Genomic DNA, 22,225 nt, shown 5'->3' on the forward strand with positions numbered 1-22,225 from the left:
CCTACCTGGCGATGTACGAGAAAGTGGCCATCAGGGAAAAGCTACCCCGTGACCAGTGGGCTGAGGTAGTCGCTCCATTCCTGGCATCCGATTCCCAGCGGGTGTATTTCGACTTGCTGGAGAAACAAGCGGCCGACTACCAAAAAGTAAAGGGGGAGATTTTGGCAAGACTGGGGGTGAAAGTGTTGGTCCGGGCCCAGTGGGTGCATCAGTGGGGTTTTAAATCGGCTGAGTCCCCCGGCTATGCTGGATAGAATATTAGCTGATATGTTCTGGAGGGCTTTGCCATACCCTCTTCAGCACTGGATCAGTCAGGTGTCTCCTGGCAATGCCCTTGAGATGGTGGACCTAGGGGAACGCTGTGAAGCTACTAGGAATCTAAAGGAGGGTTCTGTCGGGAGGGAAGGTCGGCAAACCCCAGAAACCTGCACCCCAGGCACGTAGATTTGAGCCTAAAAAAAACCCACCCGGGATGTACTCACGGCGGACTTGGCTCTGATAGTCTGCTGGCGGTGTCAGGAGCCTGCCCATGTAAGGGCTGACTGTCCCCATGGGGTTGAGCCCATGGACATTAACTATGGCTACCATCAGTCGCTATATGCCAGAAAGCTGTGTGCAGCAGGTACCACAAAAAGTCTAAACCACTTGTGCCAGGTGGAAGTAGGAGACACTCCAGCGGATGCTCTGCTGGACTCAGGGAGTCTGGTGACCCTAGTAAGGGCTACCCTGGTGCGGTCCACTGAGTATACTGGCCGGAAAGTCAGGTTAATGTGCATCCACGGAGACTTAAAAGACTACCCCACCGCGCTGGTGTCTCTAACCATGGTGGCCAGTAGATGGACCCATGAGGTGGCTGTCGCCACAAATCTACATTATGGACTCATAATAGGGAGAGACTTCCTGGGCTTCCCGGCACTGTGGCCTATGAGAGTGACTGTTACCCATGAGACAGGAGTAACCCTAGCAGAGTGGCCCGGCTCTGGTGCCGCCAAACGTCGGGACCCAACCCTATCCTACGCCTGGGAAAATGTGTTAATAGTAGATGGGGAACCACAACAACCTGGGGCAGAGTCAGTGTTTCCCCGTTTTGTGGTTCATCAAGATATGTTGTATCAGGTAAACCAACTACGGGGTGAGCCTATTGAACAGTTGGTGGTCCCCAAGACTTATCGCAAGCTTGTGTTAGATCTAGCCCACCAACATGTTCTCGGGGGTCACCTGGGGCTGCAGAAAACTCAGGATCGTATTCTACAGCGGTTTTACTGGCCCAGCATATTCAAAGAAGTGGAAGAGTTTTTAAAGTCTTGCCCCACCTGCCAGATAACTAGCTTCCAGCCACATTTCCGTAGTCCCCTAGTACCTCTCCTGATTATCGAAGTACCGTTTGACCGAATAGCTATGGACCTCATAGGCCCAGTACCGAAGTCTGCCAGAGAGTATCAACACATCTTAGTCATTCTAGACTATGCCACTCGGTACCCGGAGGGGGTGCCACTGCGACATACCTCGGCCAAACTCATAGCTAAGGAGTTGATGGAGATGTTTTCCCGAGTAGGACTACCTAAAGAGGTTCTGACCGACCAAGGAACCCCTTTTATGTCCAAGGTGATGAGGGAACTCTTTAAGTTGCTACACATAAAACAGCTACGGACATCCGTTTACCACCCGCAAATGGACAGTCTGGTACACGGTTTAACCAAACATTAAAAAATATGTTGAAAAAGGTAGTGTCCAAAGATGGGAAGGACCGGGACCTCCTTTTGCCCTATCTCATGTTCGAAGTTCGCGAGGTACCCCAGGCCTCTACTGGGTTCTCGCCCTTCGAACTGCTATATGGCAGACACCCTTGCGGTCTCTTGGACGTGGCCAAAGAGGAGTGGGAACAACAACCCACTCCACATAAAAGTGTCATTGAGTACGTTACCCAGATGCAAGATCGGATAGAGACAGTGTTGCCTCTTGTTAGGGAGCATATGGAGGCAGCTCAGCAAGCCTAGAGTCAGGTCTATAATCGGCAGCAGGGGCGTAGCTATAGGGGGTACAGAGGTAGCAGTCGCTACCGGACCCAGGAGCTTGAGGGGGCCCAAAGACCCTTGTGCCACATAAGACACTGGTATTATGGAAAGTGCATGCTGGTCAAGTTACACCTCTGGCTGCAGGGAAGGGGTTAGGTCAAGAATTTGGCATGAGGGGGGTTGGGGGGTGACGTTTCAATTTTTTAATTTTTGCCTCCCTGGTCACAAAGCACTGAGGGAAGGGGGGCCCCAAGCTGAAATCTTGCACAAGGGCCCATGAGCCTTTAGCTACGCCCCTGATCAGCAGGCTCGGGTCCGTATCTTTAACCCAGGTGATCGGGTTTTGGTTCTGGTGCCGACTGTTGACAGTAAGTTCCTGGCTAGGTGCCCTACGAGGTACTCGAGAAAATTGGAGATGTAAACTACAAGGTACACCAGCCAGGGCGGCGATAGCCGGAGCAGGTTTACCATGTGAATTTACTCAAACCGTGAAAAAATAGGGAAACCTGTACAGAAGACAGCCCGCGGCCGTGTTTTCTAGGAGAAGAGGTACCGGCCCTTCTGTCTGATGCAAGAGAGGCGGCTGCCACAGTAAAAATTGCTGACAGCCTCTCCTCCAAACAGACACAGGAGGCCAGGGAGTTTATTAGTCAGAACACGGATGTGTTCTCTGACCTCCCTGGATGCACTTCCATAATCCATTGTCACTGAGCCTCAGGCAAAAGTCCGATTAAAACCATACCGGGTACCCAAGGCTTGGCGACAAGTCATATCGGAGGAGGTGCAGCTAATGTTGTAGCTAGACGTCATTGAGGAGTCAAAAAGTGAGTGGGCCAGTCCTATAGTATTGATACTAGTGTTGAGCAAGTTCACTAGTTCGGCTTGAGCATCTCGATGCTCGGCACATGGCGGTACTCGGCCGAGTACCGCATGTGCTCAAACGCAATGCTCGAGTCTGCTCCCTGCATATTCCGCGGCTGCTATTTTTAGCGCATCCTGCACAAAATACCGTGTAATAGGCCGATGCAGACAGTTAAGTTATTCGCGCCACATCTCCTGTGAAAATTGTGCGCATCCCTAAAATATCAGTGACATCCAGTGCACTTTTTTAGTAGACGGTGTCCCCTGCGGACAGTTAAATTATCTGCGCCACATCTCCTGTTTAAAGTGTGCACATCCCTAAAATATCAGTGACATCCAGTGCACTTTTTCCGTAGACGGTGTCCGCTGCGGACAGTGACCTTACCAGGGCCACATCTGATGTGTAACGTGTACACTTCTAAAAGTTTTCTGGGACATAAAATTAAATTTTTCAATAGACGGTGTCCTCTTCTGACAGTCGGGAGTGGGTAATTTGGGCGCCCCCCCGCTTGCCTTCCTTGGAAGCAGTAGCCGTTTCTCAGGCTCCCTCTCCGTAATTGAACACTGATTCCCCGTCACCATGTTAGGCTCATAAAAGAACATCGAAAGTTGATAGGACAGACATCCAAATGGATCATCTGCAGCGTACTCAAGTTAGGTTTAGAAATGTTCCTGGGTGTTGTAGTGCAATAGACACTAACCTGGGACGGCTGACTCTCTGCAAGGGCAGGTGATGATGAGAAATGTTCGTGACGCCAGTGCCAATTAAACGGTGGCACGCCGTTTGCTGATAGCAGGAATAACTGAGGAACCACGTGATGTTAAAACAGAATTCAAACTTTAGTAGTCATCATATAGGGACTTTGACGGAAGCGCAGTTCCTTTGAAGACAGTTGATTTTCAATACAGTTGATGCAGGCAATATATATGTATATAGCAAGGTGACTTTAGAGTGTTAAACACAGGACTTGCAGTACAGGCGGCTTGCACTCTATTCCTGACTGATCCTGGAACATAGAAACTCTTCTCCAAGGCCCAATACCCTAGCTCTGGCATATATCCTTGGCTTTATAATTATCAAGTACCTCCTCTGTTGTCTGTAGTACCTCTTGCTTTTCTGAACTTGCCTCTGTCTCTCCCAGCACAGACTCTGGAAACTTCTGACTGCTTAACTGTAGTGTTCCTGCTTCTGCGTATATGAATTCAGGAGGGGAACCTTCTCCTTGGATCTGGAACCCGGTTACAGGGACTGCATTACCCTCTCCTAGTCTGCAGGCTTCAGGCCTGGACTTGACTCTGACATTGTCTAATCTCTGGTTAGACTAGACAATAAACCTTAGACTGCCTTTCCCTTCCCTGACTGGGCCTTATATAAACTAGGGCTCCCTAGCTCCCTCTAGTGACTAATAGCTGGAATGACACCCCTAGCAGGCCTGCACATGCAAATTTCACAGTAACAGGGAAGTACATAGCATTACATTACATTACATAAAGATGACTCATACCAACCTCCTCATAAATAAGGGGGGGGACGACAGCACAACAAGTGACCTTTCTGTAGTGACGGGAATTACCGTCCCCGTACACTACACATCGACATATCGGGGACGTGCGATCAGGCAGAAGTTACCTAGAGTCAACAAAGCGGCAGCAGGCCCTCGCCCATAATGTTTGCAATAGTAGTCAGCTCACCTGCAGGCCCTCAACCATCATTTTTTCAATGGTCAGCTAAGCAGCAAGCATTCTCCCATAATAGTCTGGTCAAGACAATGCTCACCGCCGGGGGTCAAGTAACTAATTAGCACGGAGGAGTCTCGTTGTTTATCGGAATTAACCAGACAAATCACTCCACCAACTCAGAACGGCCATGCACCACCACCAACAGAATCAAGAAAGAGCTATCTGTCAATCCTTTCCGTGTCCGGGCCGGGTGAGGTTTGCTGTGTTGAGTCAAATTAAGCCTCAGGCTCCACTCTGGTGGTGCCCTTCTGTCAATTAGTTTAAGTTTCAGCTTTGCAACCATACTCCCCCCAGAACTCAAAGACTTTGGTTTCCAGGAAGCTGCTCGGCAGGTCATGGGAATAGAGCCGCCGTATCGCCTGTCGGATCTTCTTCGAACCTCCGACTTTCATTGTTGATTAATGAAAACATTCTTGGCAAATGCTTTCACTGTGGCTTGTCTTGCGCCGGTCCACGAATGTCACCTCTAGCGGCGCAATACGGATGCTACCAGCTATCCCTCGTAAATGTACAGGAAAGAATGTTTCCTAACAATTTTTCCTCTAAAATCGATTTCATCTTTGTTTTTGTGCGTATTATTGTCAGTCTGTAAAAGTGGCGTACTAATCGGACAATATCATTCCCAGCAGCGACCTGGGAGTCCAAGATGCATCCAGATATCCTCCCCATGCTGTTCCCGAACCATTTTGGTGGTGTTTTCATCAATTTCTGACATTTTCCTATGAACCAGGCACCCTCCCCTCTTCAGAGCAGGGGGTGCCTGGTTTAATGCTCGGGTTATCCCATTGACTTCCATTATACTCGGGTGCTCGGTCGAGCACCCGAACATACCGATGTGTTCGGCCCCAGCCCCCGAGCACTACGATGCTCGATCAACACTAATTGATACCCAAGCCGGACGGGAGGTTGCAGTTTTGTAATGACTTTCGAAAACTTAACGAAGTTTCCAAATTCGATGCGTATCCCATGCCCCGGGTAGATGAGCTCATCGAGAAGTTAGGACAAGCCCAGTATTTTTTTTTTTTAGACCTCACGAAAGGGTACTGGCAGGTGCCCTTAACAGAGGCTGCCAAAGAGAAAACTGCCTTCATCACGCCTGAGGGGCAGTATCAATATAAGGTCTTACCCTTTGGTCTGCATGGCGCCCCCGTCACTTTTCAGCGACTAATGGACATTGTGCTTCGTCCACACATCAGTACGCTTCGGCTTACCTGGATGATATTGTCATCCACAGTACCGACTGGGAAAGTCACCTACCCAAAGTCCAGGCTGTAGTGGACTCCCTTCGGAAAGCTAGACTAACCGCAACCCAAAAAAATGTGCGATAGGGTTAGAAGAGACTAAGTACCTGGGGTATGTCATTGGGCGCGGAGTCATCAAACCCCAAATGAACAAAATAAAGGCGATTCCTGGGAATGGTGGGCATGAGGTTTGTTCCCCACTTTGCTACTCTAGCCGCGCCCTTGACAGGTCTCTTGAAGGGACACAAGTCAATGATGGTTCGCTGGGATAATAAGGCGGAAGAGGCTTTCTCCTTTACGCTTTGAAGTCGGCCCTGTGCGGGTCCCCGGTTTTGGTGACGCCTGACTTCAAAAGGGAGTTTATAGTACAGACCGATGCCTCCGAAGTAGGCCTCGGTGCTGTACTGTCTCAGGAAGTCAACGGGAAGGAGCATCCCGTTGTCTTCCTCAGCCGTGAGCTCGCCCCAGCCGAGACCCGGTATAGTATAGTGGAGAGAGAGTGCCTGGCTATCAAGTGGGCACTAGAATCTCTCCACTATTATTTATTGGGGAGAAAATTACGCCTAGTGACTGACCACTCCCCTCTCAAGTGAATGAGCCAGGTCAAGGACAGAAATGCCTGGGTCACCTGATGGTTTCTCTCCCTACAAAACTTAAAGTTTTCGGTGGAACACAGGGCAGGCTGGTTACAGGAAAACACGGATGCCCTGTCCCAGGTACACTGTCTGGTGTGTGTTCACCCCCTCAGGGTTGAACAAAAGGGTGGGGGGGCGGGGTATGTGACACAGTGAGAGGTTTCGTCTGGGAAAACAGGTATTTCCCTCCCAGCATGTGCTGCTGGGCTGATTTACAGTCAGGTGAGGTCAAATACCTGACCGGATTTTAAGTGCAGGTCCAGATTTTAAGGCCATTAAATAGGCAGCTGGGCTCAGAAGCCGTGTCTCTGTGTTGGGATCTAGGAGCCTTGTGTCTGGATGAAGGCTTGCTACCTGTTTGGCATGAAAACAGGTTGGTGCTGCTATCAGCAAGGACTCTTTGAGGCAGAATTGCTGCATGGTGTGAATTACCACCAACACCACAAGGTGACTTATTGTTTGATTATGACTGCTTGTTTTGTCACTTGCCTAAAGTGTGAATAAAACACTGAACTGTTTGATCCAAAGAACTTCTTGTTGCCTCTATACTGCGTCCGCTAATCCTGTCTACCAGAGCGAGTCTCCACAATATATATGTGTTAGGCAATACAATTGCCGTGTTTGTGAGAGGGGAGGCGGGGCCCTACAGCCTATTTATACCTGCAGGCACACAGCCACAGGTGCGGAACGTCGGGGTTACAGGCACTTCCGGTTCGGCTGGTTACCATCGGATTCTGTGTGCGCTACTGGCGGTTTGGTGGTTCGGCGGTGAGGCGTTTTTCCACAGCAGGCCCTGCTACTCCTGGTAGGACGAAGGCTGCTGGGGCTTGCTGGCAGCCTGGGACATGTTACGATCATAGCTGTTATCCGGAGGGCAGGGTTGGCGGTGCTTATTTTCAGTTTCGTTCCTGTCTCGAGCGGCGCGCACTGGGCTCACAGCCGACATGCTCAGCCCTTCCCAGTGCGTGTCGCAGCGGTCGGGGTCTGCGGGTGCCATCTGCTGGTCATTTTTCGCTGCTCAGCTCTGCAGCTGCGCCAGCACATCCAAGTGCTGCTCGTTATGTTCTACGTGTTTAGCTGTTTGTTGCTGTGGGGTCGGGTGGGGGGGGGGGGCTGGGGCCCACAAGTCCGTTTTAATAATGAAAAAAATAAAAAGAGAAAAGGAAATAAAGCTATGCAATTAATAATTGTTATATTATAATGGTGCGTTTTCTGGTTTGGTTATCATAGGGGGGGGGGGGGGTTACTTGACTACTACTTTCACATAGTAAGTTGGTTTTCCTTCATTTCAGTAGTACAATCAGCTACACTATGTGTGCACTGCAGTCCTATCGTTATCTTGTCTACCCGTAATCAAAGGTAGGTATGGTAGGGGCCTTGTTTGTCATACTATTTACGCATGCTGCTGGGCAGGGGGTTAGACTGTGTTTTATCACGGGTGCGCCACTTTTCCACCTCCTTCACAGGCACTAGATTTCTTGTTGGCGCTTCTAGTAGTTCTACTGTTCATGTATGGGGCTAGTTGGTACCTGCAGTTGGGCCCACTGTCATGGCATTTCCATTAAGGTATATGTCTAATAAAAAAAAACGGGGCCATGTCTGTCACGACTACAGACTCGATTTCAAGTCCTGTCACGACTACAGGCAATGGGGCAATGTCTGTCACGATTACAGACTAGATTTCAAGTCCTGTCATGACTACAGGCAAACGATGCAATGTCTGTCATGACTACAGACTCGATTACTAGTCCTGTCACGACTACAGGCAACAGTGCAATGTCTGTCACGACTACAGACTCAATGTGAAGTCCTGTCACGACTACAGGCAACACTCCAATGTCTGTCTCGACTACAGACTCGATTTGTAGTCCTGTCACGACTACAGGAGCAGCATTGATACGTCTGTCACGTCTTCAGACTCGATTTCTAGTTCCGTCGCGACTACAGGCTCAGCATGGTAAGCTCTACCACGACTGTAGTCCACGTCCACGGTCATTAGTCCTGTCACATCTACAGGATCGGGGTATAGTGGTTCACAACTATAGTTTCACGTGTATTTAGTCACGGTTGTACGTGGCGGTTGTCTATACATCATTCATACTAAGGCGTAGGTATATTGTTATTCAGGGTTTGCACGGTGCTTGTCAATTAGGGTGCTAGTTTGATCTCTTGATTTATTTATCTCTTTTAGTAGGGAGATGTCTCAAGAGTTTCTCGCTGAGGGCTCATCCTCCTCTCGCGACAGTGGTGATCTGCAATCAGTACAAGGTGCTGTACCATCGTTGAGGTCATGGGCCTTCCCCTAATTGACTGCAGAATTAGTTAAAAGAGGAATCCGTTCTCATCCTCAGCTAGAAAGGCAGTACTATACTGTCTTCTCTACGAATTCGGCTGCATCAAGCCAGGAAGGGGTATCCATGAATACCATCCAGACTTCACTTACGCAGCTACGAGCTGTCATTAATATGATGGCTTCTTCAATGTCTGACATTCAGGCTAGACTGGACCCAGTCCTAGCCAGTACTGCTGCTTCTGGCTTGATGGGGCAGACACCGACGGTGGCCACTTTTTCACAGTTTATGCTCCTGGTGGGTCGAGTCCTACTCCCACTATGGCACCTTCACATTTCATACCCACTAACATACGATTAGACATCCTTGAAGATGTTAATCTGGCATCTGTTCTCATAGCTACTCATGAGGCCCCAGATAACAAAACCATAACCTGCGGTGAGGGTTCGGTGATATAGAAATCTGGTGACGCTAGATTGAATAGAAAGCTCAATATTGCAGAGTTGGTGTTGGCCTTTAGCTTGTTTTGGGATGTGGGTTGTACACTTAGTCCACTTAGGAGGAAGGAGTTAGACCTCTATATGTATTAAGTGGTAGACTTGGGATACAAATATGGTGGTACTGCATTCTACGACTATCACCGCTTATTTTCGGCGTAGGCAGCAGCTGCTCTTGCTTATTGTCAGCATACCGTTAATTGGTCTATTATTGATACGGAGCTATTTTGTCGCCATTTTGTGGGACTTAAAGCCCCAACCTGTACGGTTTGTAACTCCTACGCCATACTGCTGGGTGGTGTTCTAATATTAACTACACAACGGAACCATTCCCAGTCTAGCGCTGTTCCAGGCCCGTCAGTTAGCAGGGTAGTCTCCGGGGTGGATAAGTTGGGTCGGCCAATTAAATATTTAGGTAAACCACAAATTTCTAACAATTTCAATTATTCTGCTGCCACTACAGCCATTGTAGATTATTGCATTTGTGTGCTATTGCTTTAGGGCCCACCCCCGAGTTTCTTGGCCTCAAAAGGGCAATAATCCTGCGTGACTAAGCGTGGTGAATGTGGAACTCCTTAGTTTTCATTTAGCCGCTCATCCAGACCCAGCTTGGGTACAGTTTGTGCTCAACAGCTTAGTTAACGTTTTTCATACGGGTATGCTCGCCCTCCCTCAATCTCCATACGAGTGCACGAGTCTTGTCACGCCTACAGGCACGATATTACGAAGTCCGGCACTACTACAGACACAACGTTATGAGTCCTATCACGACTGCAGGCACGATATTATGAAGTCTGTCACGACTACAGACATGAGATTACGAGTCCTGTCACGACTACAGGCATGGTCATAAGTCCTGTCACGACTACAGGCATGATATTACGAAGTCTTTCACGACTACAAGCACGATCATAAGTCCTGTCACGACTACAGGCACGGTATAAGTCCTGTCACCACTACAGGCACGATATTACGAAGTCTGTCACAACTACAGGCACGATCATAAGTCCTGTCACGACTACAGGCACGATATTACAAAGTCTGTCACGACTACAGGCACGATCATAAGTCTTGGCACGACTATAGGCGCGATATTACAAAGTCTGTCACGACTACAGGCACGATCATAAGTCCTGTCACGACAGACGCGAGATTACGAACCCTGTTACGACGACAGGTACAAGGCTAGCAAGCCGGTAATGGCCAAAGGCAGTGTGGTCTCAGCGGTCCGGTCACGATTACAACATACAACGCAGCAGCAATGTTGGTCCTGACAGTACTATAGCCATGGTTATTAGTTGATTGGTGCAGGATATAGGCACGGTTTCGATATCCACGTCACGGCTACTGGCACGGTTGCAGTAGTTGGTCACGTTACAGGCATTAGGTAGCACGGGTTCTTTAAAGAGGTCACGAGTAGGCCCTGGGTAAGGTCAGTTAAATATAAAATGAAGAATAAAAAAGAAAAAGAAAAAGTGGCTGACATCCTTATGAAGGGTAGATCTGGTTCGAAACAGATAATGTCATTTGTGAGGAGGTTCGTTTGGCTGTCTTTACAACATAATTTTCACTTCATTTGCACACATATTAGTGGGCAGTGTTATGTTGCAGCGGATGCTCTATCCCGGCTTAATCTTCAACTCTCTTTTCAGGTTTTTCCCTCGCGCAGATCGTTTGCCGACGCCAACTCCTCGTCATTTCCAGTTGCTGATGGATTAGTGGCACATCCCGGTGTAGCCTGAAGCCTTATGGTTAAATCATTGTCCACTAATACCCTTAGGACATATAAGACGGTCTGGCACTTGTTTAGTAAATTAAACATACCTACCCGCCTGCGGCAGAATGGCCTATAACTTACCTACTCGCATTTGTTGCCTTTTGCCACTCTCATCTACACTTGGCCCATAGCACTATTAAACTGTACCTCACTAGTATTCAACATTATTGGTATTGCCAGTATCCTGATCAACCGTCTCTGTTCTCAGCCCATCCCGTTAAGGTGTTATTGAAGGGTATTCAGAAGCAGTCCGTTAAGAAACGACCCACTCGGCAGCCTTTCCTGGCAGCATGGTTAGGTCTTTATCAGACATGTTGCAGAATAAACCATTTGGTCGGCATATCAGCTTACTAATTAAAAACAGCCATGTACTTGGCTTTCTATGGGTTCCTCAGGCCGGGTGAGTTTACCTATGCCACTACATCTATAAATTACTTTCGGAAGAGTCAGTTGCGCTGCAGTGGCTCTTGCTATATCCTTACCTTAGAATATTCCAAGATGCCCCGGCCGGGGGAACTGGTAGGGGTCTAGTATTTTACCACCGGTAATAAGTGGCGCACGGTGAAGGTATTACATGAATGGTTGTAGTTTATCGAGGCTGAGCTGGCTGTTTCCCCCTTGTTTAGGTTGGGGGCTGCATCTTTGAATATTCAAACGTTCCTGCAGTTTATCCGCATATTGTTGGCCAATTCAGGAACTAACCTTTTGTCAATTACAGGTCATTCATTTTGTATCGGCGCAGCTTCAGCTGCTTCTGAACATTATGTACCGGTTCATATCATTAAAAAAAAACTGGGTTGATGGAATTCTGCTTGCTATACTCGTTATGTTCCAGATCCTGATAGTGAACTGTCACTTGCCTTTCGTGATTTGTTCATGTAATTATGTGTCATAGATATACATTTTGCTATATCTATGGTCTGTTATTTTTGGCCCCTTTAGGCTGCCCTTCTACAGCAGTTCCGGCATAATCCTGCTGCTAGTAGGTAGAGTTAGGTAGGGCATAAGTGTTGGGCAATACAATTGCCGTGTTTGTGAGAGGGGAGGCGGGGCCCTACAGCCTATTTATACCTGCAGGCACACAGCCACAGGTGCGGTACGTCGGCGTTACACCCCTCCCAAACCCCCCCTTTTTTCTCAGGGCACTTCATATTAGGGTTGCCCCCTTTAGGCTGCCCTTCTACAGCAGTTCCGGCATAATCCTGCTGCTAGTAGGTAGAGTTAGGTAGAGTGTGTTCTTACATGAGCCGATCCGAGCACAAATATATATATATATATACTGTATATACAGGGTGAGTCAAAACTCTCAGGACACCTTTTTATTTCAGAAACAAAAGGGAAAATTAAATATCTGTATGCCCCAGGGTGAGGGGGCCTATCTTTTAGGCTATGTCCGGAACATGGCCGCCATCTTGAAAGCCGCCATATTGGATGAAGGATACATTTTTCCAATGGGAAAGGGGTCATGTAGCATATCAAAGACCAGGATGTTCTCAGAAATCGATTGCTGCAATCAGATTTGCAATATCTCTTGTGGTTCAAAAATTATCAACACAGAAAGTTGCAACAACAACCGGGAACGTAACGTAACTCTGTCATTGTGCCTCTCTGTGGCCTCCTCATGCTGCTGCCAACTCCAGACTCGGTCATTGTGCCACTCAGTGGCCTCCTCATACTGCCGCCACCTCCAGATCCTGTCATTAGGCCACTCTGTGGTCTCCTCATGCTGCTTCCACCTCACCACTATGTCATAGGTCCCTGTGGACTTCTCATGCTGTTCCCACCCTCCCCTCTTCATGACTAGTCCACTATTTTGGCTTTTGGCCTGGCTGACATTATCATTTATTGGACACTTCTTCTGATCTGTCAGAAGGAAGGAAAAATGAGATGCACAACGGATCCTGTCTGTGTATCAGCTTTAAGGCCTGCATGGTCCCATCAGAATTGGCTTATGAATTGGTAGCCAAAAGCAGTAGTGGGTACAAAACACAGAAGACATGCAAATATTCCATTCCTGTGTCATCTCTGTTTTAGATCCACTCCTGTTTTTTTTGGCATTAGCAGTACTGATGGAGTACTGACCAAATGCTGACCGTTTGAAGGCGGATGCTCCACAGACAGGATCATTTTTTTGGGGGTTATTGTTCTGACGGATCAGAGGAAGGGCAAAATAATCAGTGATGTCAACACAAACTAAAGTGGCCTGGGAAAACCGTGGCTCCAATGTGGTGGTCCAGCCTGCCGCAGCAACCGCTCCATCACCCAGTGGCACGCAGCCGATTTCAGGGCTTTAAGGTCCCACCACCTCAGCCGAAGGGAGCTGTCTGTCCTTCCCATCATCTACCGGTCCTGATGCTCCTGCTCCTCGTCCTCCTACTCCTCGTCACTCATTCTGTCAGCAATCGATCACCGAAGCGATTGCCAAGAGACAACAGTATGCGTGCACTCATCCAACAGCGCAGAAGCTGAATGTGCTCCTGTCCAAGTTGCTGGTGCTGCAGTCTCTTGCTTTTCAAGTGGTGGACTCTGCACCTTTCAGAGAACTGATGGCTTGTGCCGAGCCGAGGTGGAGAGTCCTAAACGGTCATTTCTTTGCAGTCAGACATCAGGTTAGTGATGTCTGACTGCTATTATTTTGAACACAACTGTATGTTAAGGGAAAATTAATTGATGAATATAGCAGAAGAAAGGAAAATCTGCATAGTGAAGAGAACGAGATATCACAGACAGCTCTGAAGGTGCTTGAAGGCATAAGACAAAGCAAAGAAACCAGGGTATGTTTTTGCTGCAAAAAGGCCGGTCATCTGAAAAAGAACTGTTCATTCTGGAAAGCTGAGCAGCCAAAGTATGAGCTACCCACAAGAGAAAGAGTTAAAGCGGTCATGAAAGAAAATAAAAGTGCATCATGCAGTGGTACTTTTAAAGTTACTCAGAATAGTACCTCACACGGATGGTACATTGATTCAGGGGCAACAAGTCACATGACAAGCGACGAGACATTCTTCACAGAAAAGGGGGAAAATATTACAGCGGAAGGTAATGGTCAGGGGTTTATGAACTGCAAAACGCCATCAGGGGCAAGCAGAGCATCCTTGCAAAGAATGTTCTGTATGTTCCAAGTCTAGAAGGAAGCCTCCTATCAATTAAAACCCTTGCAAGCAATGGACTCACTGTCCAGTTCAGAGGTAATGAATGCACAATTCAAAATGGAAAGCAAATTCCAGCAAGAGGAAGGTTAAATGAACTTCTGTACAAACTCGTCACTGAAAGTGAGAAGGCTAAAGCGGCAACTCATAACCCACATGACAAGTGCATCCACCTGTGGCATAGAAAATTGGGGCATCGAAACCCAGAAGATATAAAGAATTTTGCAAAGAGAGGTCTATCAGTAGACATGAAAATATTGCCTTGCCACACACTCAGCAAGTGCACGTGTTGCATCAAAGCAAAGGCCCCCCGAACCTCTCTTCCACAGACCAGTCAGAGAAAAACCACTAAACCCATAGAACTGATACACAGTGATGTGTGCAGACCAATGAAAACCACCACACCCGGCGGGAACAGATATTTACTGACTTTCATCGATGATTATTCTAGGTACACAATAACGTATCTAATGAAGCACAAAAGTGAGACATTAGAAAAACTTCAAGAGTTTGCAGCTATGACAAGCAACAAGTTTCAAAGGAAACCTGGAATAATACGCACTGACAATGAAGGGGAATATATAAGTACAGAGATGGAATCATACCTAAAGAAACAAGGTATTATACACCAAACAACTGTACCATACACTCCTGAGCAAAACGGCGTAGCAGAAAGAAAGAATTGCACTCTTGTAGAGATCACCAGATGTATGATTTCAGACGCTGCATTACCTAACAAATACTGGGGAAAAGCGATAATGACTGCAACCTACCTACAAAACAGGCTCCCATCAAAAGCTATTGAAAGTACACCATATGAAATGTGGAATGGATCAAAACCTAACGTAGGACACATCAGAGTGTTTGGCTGTAAAGCATATGCCTACATTTCAAGTGAGAAACACTCCAAGTTGGAGAACAAAGCCATAGAAGGCATTCTGGTGGGCTACAGTGAGCAGAGTAAGGGATATAGAATCCTTTGTCCAAAGACCAACAACGTCACAGTAAGTCGCAGTGTTTATTTTGATGAAAGCGAAGTACCAGATAATAAAATTTGTGACGGTCACGTACACTACACACAGGGGGGAGGATAGTGACCACTGCTCTCCACCCTCACCCCTGGCCCTGCCTACTTGCCTCGCAAGTCCTAATGACAGGGGACAACTAGACGGCAGTCCCTAACTTAGGATACATGCTGGGAAGACAGACAAGACAAATAACGGAATGTGAACGGACCGGGTCAGAACCAAGAGAGCTACGCAGTACAAAGGGTTAAGCAAAGAATGGTCAGGAGAAGCCGGGGTCAAATACCAGGAGAGTAGAGAAGTACCAGAGGAGTCCGCAAAGAGTTAGCAGGTGGGAGCCGAGGTCACAATACCAGGAGGGATGCGCAGTACAGGAGGAGCAGGCAAAGGATCATCAGGGAACAGGATCAGGTGAGTATTCAGTAGTCCAAAAAATAGCCAGGAACCTAGAATTAACAGGCAACCTGTGGTCAGCAGGCTGCCTGTATTTATAGTGGGGTCTGAGGGTCATGTGACGTGGCCAGCGTCACATGACCGACAGACAGACAAGTCGAGCACCGAGTGATCAGCTCGGCGGTCAAGGCAGACCTAGGAGCAGGGAGCCTCCCAGCTAGCAAACGAGGGGAACGAGGCCAAACACAGATCCTCGCTCCCAAAGCTAAGCAGCAGGTCTGCGGTTGATGGGAGACCGAGTGCACCTTTGGCGCCCCGTGACAAGATTCTTGAAAAATGTGGTGAGAATTTGCACGCTGAATCAGCAAGAAACGCTGACCCATACGAAGCAGGACAAGAGCCAGAACAAGAAGTGAAACTTACAATCAACGAGACAGTAGAACCCACTGAACAACAAGAAATCAGAAGATCCTCTCGAATACCACCCCACAGGTTATCATACGCTGCTAAAACACATCAAACACAGGAGCCAACATCCTGGAAAGACATAGAAACTTTGCCGAGAAGGGAAGCCGATCAGTGGAGAAAAGCAGCTGAAGAAGAAATAAAATCAATTTAGGAAAATAAAACTTGGTCACTAACAGAACTCCCTCCTGGTCGCAAAACCTTCGGAAGCAAATGAACTTTTAAAGTGAAATATGATGCAGAAGGAAACATCTATAGATACAAAGATTCTACTGGAAATTCATAAATGGTGGCATTTGGTTTAAAAATAAATAAATACCAGAACAATCTAATATAAAAGTGTAATCTGGAAGAGAATATATATAAAAAATAGGAATAGAAAATTGCCAAATTGATAAAAATAAAAATAAAAGAATATATAAAAAAAAGTATAGAAAAATATATATAAAAAAAATGTGAAAAAATAAAAAATATTAAAAATAGTGGTAATGAGAGTGTACATATATATATATATATATAAATACACACATAAAAAATATATATATATACATATATATATATATATATATATATATATATATATATATATATATATTTTCTATCCCTTTCCTTTCATTCTCCCTTCCCTTCTCTTTCCACTTAAAGATTTATATAGAGATAAATATATATATAATAGATAATACACAAAGAATGTTGGTGATTAAAATATGAACTATAATGAATAATGGGGGGGATCGTATACTCGATAGTATATGTTTATAAAAGACAAAACAAAACAAACAAAAAAAAAAAGTATATAAAAAAATATGTAAAGAGACTTCAAGGGAACGGTTGTTTTAATACTTGGTGTACTCCAAGCTTTCGTTTAAGCCAAAGGGTGTCAGCGTGTTTAAACAATAAATCCAGTACATTTCCTTTCTGGCCAGGTTCTGATACGAAGACGGGACCCATTCAAGTGGGGTCACCCTCAGGGTATAAGGATTACCTTCATGGGTTTCTGCAAAATGCCTGGATACACTATGGGTTAGTACCTTTCTTTTAATGTTTGACCGGTGTTTATTTATGCGTTCTCTAAGCATCTGTGTCGTTCTGCCAACATATTTAAGTTGGCAGGGGCATTCTAGTAAATAAATGACGTCTTTCGAGTTGCAACTCAAAGAATGTTTCAAAACAAAAGGTTCTTGTGTCCCGGGGATATTTACTGTTTTCTTCCCATGTTCTATCATCCTACAACACTTGCACTTTTTATTAATACATTTGAAGACACCCAGGGGATCAACCTCTGTTGTCATAGGTACCGACAGATGTTTATGAATTTTTGTTTGGGGGTTTTTATCTTTCAATTTTGGACATGAAGGAGCTAGCATGTTTTTTAAGGTTGGGGCTCTTCTGAATGTTAATGATGGAATGGATGGAAGGATTTTTCCTAGTATCGGATCTTTCTGTAGGATAGGCCAATGTCTGGCTAGCATCCCCCTGATTTTTTTGTGTTCTACATTATATCTCGTAACTACAGGGTGGGCCATTTATATGGATACACCTTAATAAAATGGGAATGGTGCTGCCCAATGTGTTCAATGTGCTGCCCATTGTGTTGGATTGTCAATGCAACCCTCTTCTCCCACTCTTCACACACTGATAGCAACACCACAGGAGAAATGCTAGCACAGGCTTCCAGTATCCGTAGTTTCAGGTGCTGCACCATTGATGGTATGGTGTGGTATATGGGGTACAAAGATAGTGGGGCCATTCTTGATCAATGGAAACCTCAAGGCCACTGGATATGCGAAATTGCTACATGATGATGTGTTTCCCTCTTTATGCACTGAAGCTGGCACGTTCCCTGAGTTTTTCCAGCAAGATGGTGCACCACCACATTATGGGTGTCAGGTCCGAGCATTCCTAGGTGAACAGTTTCCAGGAAAGTGGATTGGTCGTCGTGGGCCAGTTGAATGGCCCCCAAGGTCTCCCGATCTGACCCCCTTAGACTTTTATCTTTGGGGTCATCTGAAGGCAATTGTCTATGCTGTGAAGATACGAGATGTGCAGCACCTGAAACTATGGATACTGGAAGCCTGTGCTAGCATTTCTCCTGTGGTGTTGCTATCAGTGTGTGAAGAGTGGGAGAAGAGGGTTGCATTGACAATCCAACACAATGGGCAGCACATTGAACACATTTTATAAGTGGTCAGAAACTTGTAAATAACTCATGAAAGAATAAACTTACGTTAAAACCAAGCACACCATTGTTTTTCTTGTGAAATTCCCAATAAGTTTGATGTGTCACATGACCCTCTTCCTATTGAGAAAACAAAAGTTGGATTCAAAATGGCCGCCATGGTCACCACCCATCTTGAAAAGTTTCCCCCCTCACATATACTAATGTGCCACAAACAGGAAGTTAATATCACCAACCATTCCCATTTTATTAAGGTGTATCCATATAAATGGCCCACCCTGTAGATTACATTGAGTGTCTCTTGGTTTGTCAATATACTTTTTTGGGTTTGAGGGCTTCTTCCTGGTCTAGCTGCAATGTCCTTCTTTCTGAGCCTACTATAAGGGTTTTTGGATAACCTTTCTCTTTAAAGCGATTTTTCAGGATCGTTAGTTGTGCCTTCAAGGTCTGGTCGTCAGAGCAATTCCTCCTCAAACGTTTCATCTGGATGAAAGGGATATTTTTCTTCCATTTCAAATAATGGCAGCTAGTGAAATCCAGGAAGCTATTGGCATCAACTTTTTTGAAAAAAGTTTTGGTCGTGATTATATTTGCAGTAGAAATAAGATGGATGTCTAAAAAAATTGCCTCCGTTGGATGATTTTCCAAGCTGAAAGTTAGACTCCAGGTGTTGGTATTAAGTTCATTAAAAAAGGCTAAAAGATCAATGTTGGTGAAAACGGGGTTCCGAAGGTGCACTCGGTCGCCCATTGCCCGCAGAACTGTTGCTTAGCTTTGGGAATGAGGATCTGTGTTTGACCTCATTCCCAGGGCGGCTTTACTGCTGGGTGGCTCCCTGCTCCTAAGTCTGCCTTGAGCGCCGAGCTGCTCACTCGGTGCTCAACTGGTTGGTCTGTCGGTCATGTGACGCTGGCCACGTCACATGACCCTCACTCCCCACTATAAATACAGGCAGCCTGCTAGCCACAGGTTGCCTGTTAATTTCTAGGTTCCTGGCTATTTGTTGGACTACTGAATACTCACCTGATTCCGTTCCCTGACGATCCTTTGCCTGCTCCTCCTGTACTGCGCATCCGTCCTGGTATTGTGACCTCGGCTCCCACCTGACTACTCTCTTTGGACTCCTCTTGTACTTCTCTACTCTCCTGGTATTTGACCCCGGCTTCTCCTGACCATTCTTTGCTTTACCCTTTGTACTGCGTAGCTCTCTTGGTTCTGACCCGGTCCGTTCATGTTCCGTATTTTGTCTTGTCTGTCTTCCCTGCACGTATCCTAAGTTAGGGACTGTCGTCCAGTTGTCCCCTGTCATCAGGACTTGCAAGGCAAGTAGGCAGGGCCAGGGGTGAGGGTGGAGCGCAGTGGTCACTATCCTTCCCCTATGTGTGTGTGTGGACGTGACCGTTACAGTTGGAGCCTTCCCAAATGAAAATAATATCGTCGATGTATCGACGGTAGAATTTGATCTTAGGGTTGTGTAAAAGGTTGTGTACTTCTTCGAAGAGACCCATGAGGAGATTAGCGTATGATGGTGCAAATTTCGTCCCCATCGCGGTCCCTTTCTGTTTTATGTAAAATTTATCATTGAAAGTAAAATAATTATGATGGAGAATAAACTCAATCCCTTTACATATAAATTATTTTTGTGCATCAGGCAGTGTAGGATCTCTATCCAAAAAATGTTTAATTGCCAAAAGACCTAGATCGTGTTGAATATTACTGTAGAGGGAGGTCACATCCAGGGTAACCCAGATGTAATTCTCTCTCCACTGCACCTTTTTTAAAACATTGATCAAATGAGAGGAATCTCTCAAGAAAGAAGGTAGTGATTGTACATATTTCTGGAGGAAAGAATCTACGTAAGCTGAAAGATTAGTCGTAAGGGAATCTATCCCTGATATAATGGGTCTGCCGGGGGGATTTTTGACAGATTTATGTATCTTTGGTAGAAAGTAGAATACATCAATGGCCGGGTGAAATGGAATGAGGAATTGTTTTTCTTTTTTATCTATAATCCCTGAGTAGTGACTTTGCTCAATTATTGTCATAAGGGATTTTTTAAAAATATCTGTAGGGTCCCCGTCCAGGATTTTGTAGTACTCAGGGTCAGTCAGGATTTTATTGGCCTCTTCCAAATAGTAATCAGTATCCACGATTACGACCCCCCCTCCCTTATCAGCGGTTTTTATTACAATATCTTTATTGTTTCTAAGGTCCTTCAATGCTTTTTTTTTCTTAATAGTTAGATTTTGGTGCAAAGCAGCCGGTGGTTGTTGTTTAGTGGCAATAGTGGATTTGAATTCATCAAGGACCATATTGTAATAGCTCTCCAGATGCGGTCCTTTACTTTCCAACGGATAGAATGTGGATTTTATATGGAACTTTGATGGTACAGGTGTAAGACTAGTGAGGGACTGGGCACCTAGTATTTCTTCTGATTGGGTGGAAAGGTTATGTGATCCAGTTGCCAAAATTGTTTCTTTCGTCATATTTTCAGTAGTGATGAGCGGGAGGTACCATATTCGATTTCGCGATATTTCGCAAATATTCGAATAAATATTCGCATTATGTTAGTCGAAATCAAATATTCGTAATTATTTTATTTTTCGCGAATAATATGCGAATAAATTTTTCGTACAAATTTTTTTCCTGTATAAGGCAACGTTCCTATGACTATGGCTAGGCTAATATGTGTATTTTACGAAATTTCTTAATACTGCTCTAACTTCGTTTTTTAGAATATTCGTAATTTTCTAAAAGACGGAGTTAGAGCAATATTACGAATATTCTAAAAGACGAAGTTAGAGCAATATTAAGAAATTTCGTATAATACACATAGATTGTAATTTAGCTAATATAGTGCTATAATCCTTTTTTTTTTTCTTATCTAATTTTTTTGGCCTCTTCTGAACTTCAGTTTTTGGAAAATATGTACACTATTAAAAAAATTACTTTAGCAGTATATTAGCTAAATTACAATCTATATGTGTATTTTACGAAATTTCTTAATACTGCTCTAACTTCGTCTTTTAGAATATTCGTAATATTGCTCTAACTCCGTCTTTTAGAATATTACGAATATGCCGTATTTTTCGTATTTTTCGAATATAGTGCTATATTCTTGATTTTCGTATATAGCACTATTTTCGAAAAATCATTAATCACTATTTTCGAAGAGTCATTTCATCAGTCAAGTATTACTATGCTTATTGCTAATGCTTAAAGCTTGTGTGCGGATCGCATGTTGTAAAGACGTTTTTTTTTCGCAAAGGCTAGGTTATGTTCCATGACAAGCAACCGTGCCGAGAATTCACTTGACATGTAAAAAGCGTTCAGTTACTCATATAATTTTGACTCTTTCTTATATTGTATGCGAAAATTCGCTACCATTAAATTCCTAAAAAAATTCTGTTCGTGTAATGGTTAGCTGGCTCTTCCCAATACTCATATAATTTTGACTCTTTCTTATATTGTATGCGAAAATTCGCTACCATTAAATTCGTAAAAAAATTCTGTTCGTGTAATGGTTAGCTGGCTCATCCAAACTACTGTTAGCTGCTTTTGCTTACAGCTTGTGTGTAATTTATAATATGTGAGTTGTTCTAAATGCATTGGGCCTAATAAATTATATTTCTATTATTTTATTAGCTTAAAAGGAAACAAAATTTCGTTTTAACGAATATAGAGGCAAATATTCTTATTCTTCGTGAATTCTCGAAGTTGCGATATTCGCGATAAAAATTTGCAATTCGAATATTCGCGCTCAACACTAATTTTCAGAGGGCATATTAATAAGTTCTTTGATTCTAAAATGGCGTTTGAGGGTGAGATTACGTATGAATTTATTGAGATCCACAAAAAATTCAAAGGGATTAGGTTGGTGTGATGGGCAGAAGGACAACCCTTTACTCAATAGTTTGGATTCATCTGTTTTAAGGGTATATTATGAGAGGTTGAAAATAC

Source organism: Bufo bufo, chromosome 6 (genome assembly GCF_905171765.1).
Source record: "Bufo bufo chromosome 6, aBufBuf1.1, whole genome shotgun sequence".
In the NCBI taxonomy this organism is placed as follows: Eukaryota; Metazoa; Chordata; class Amphibia; order Anura; family Bufonidae; genus Bufo; species Bufo bufo.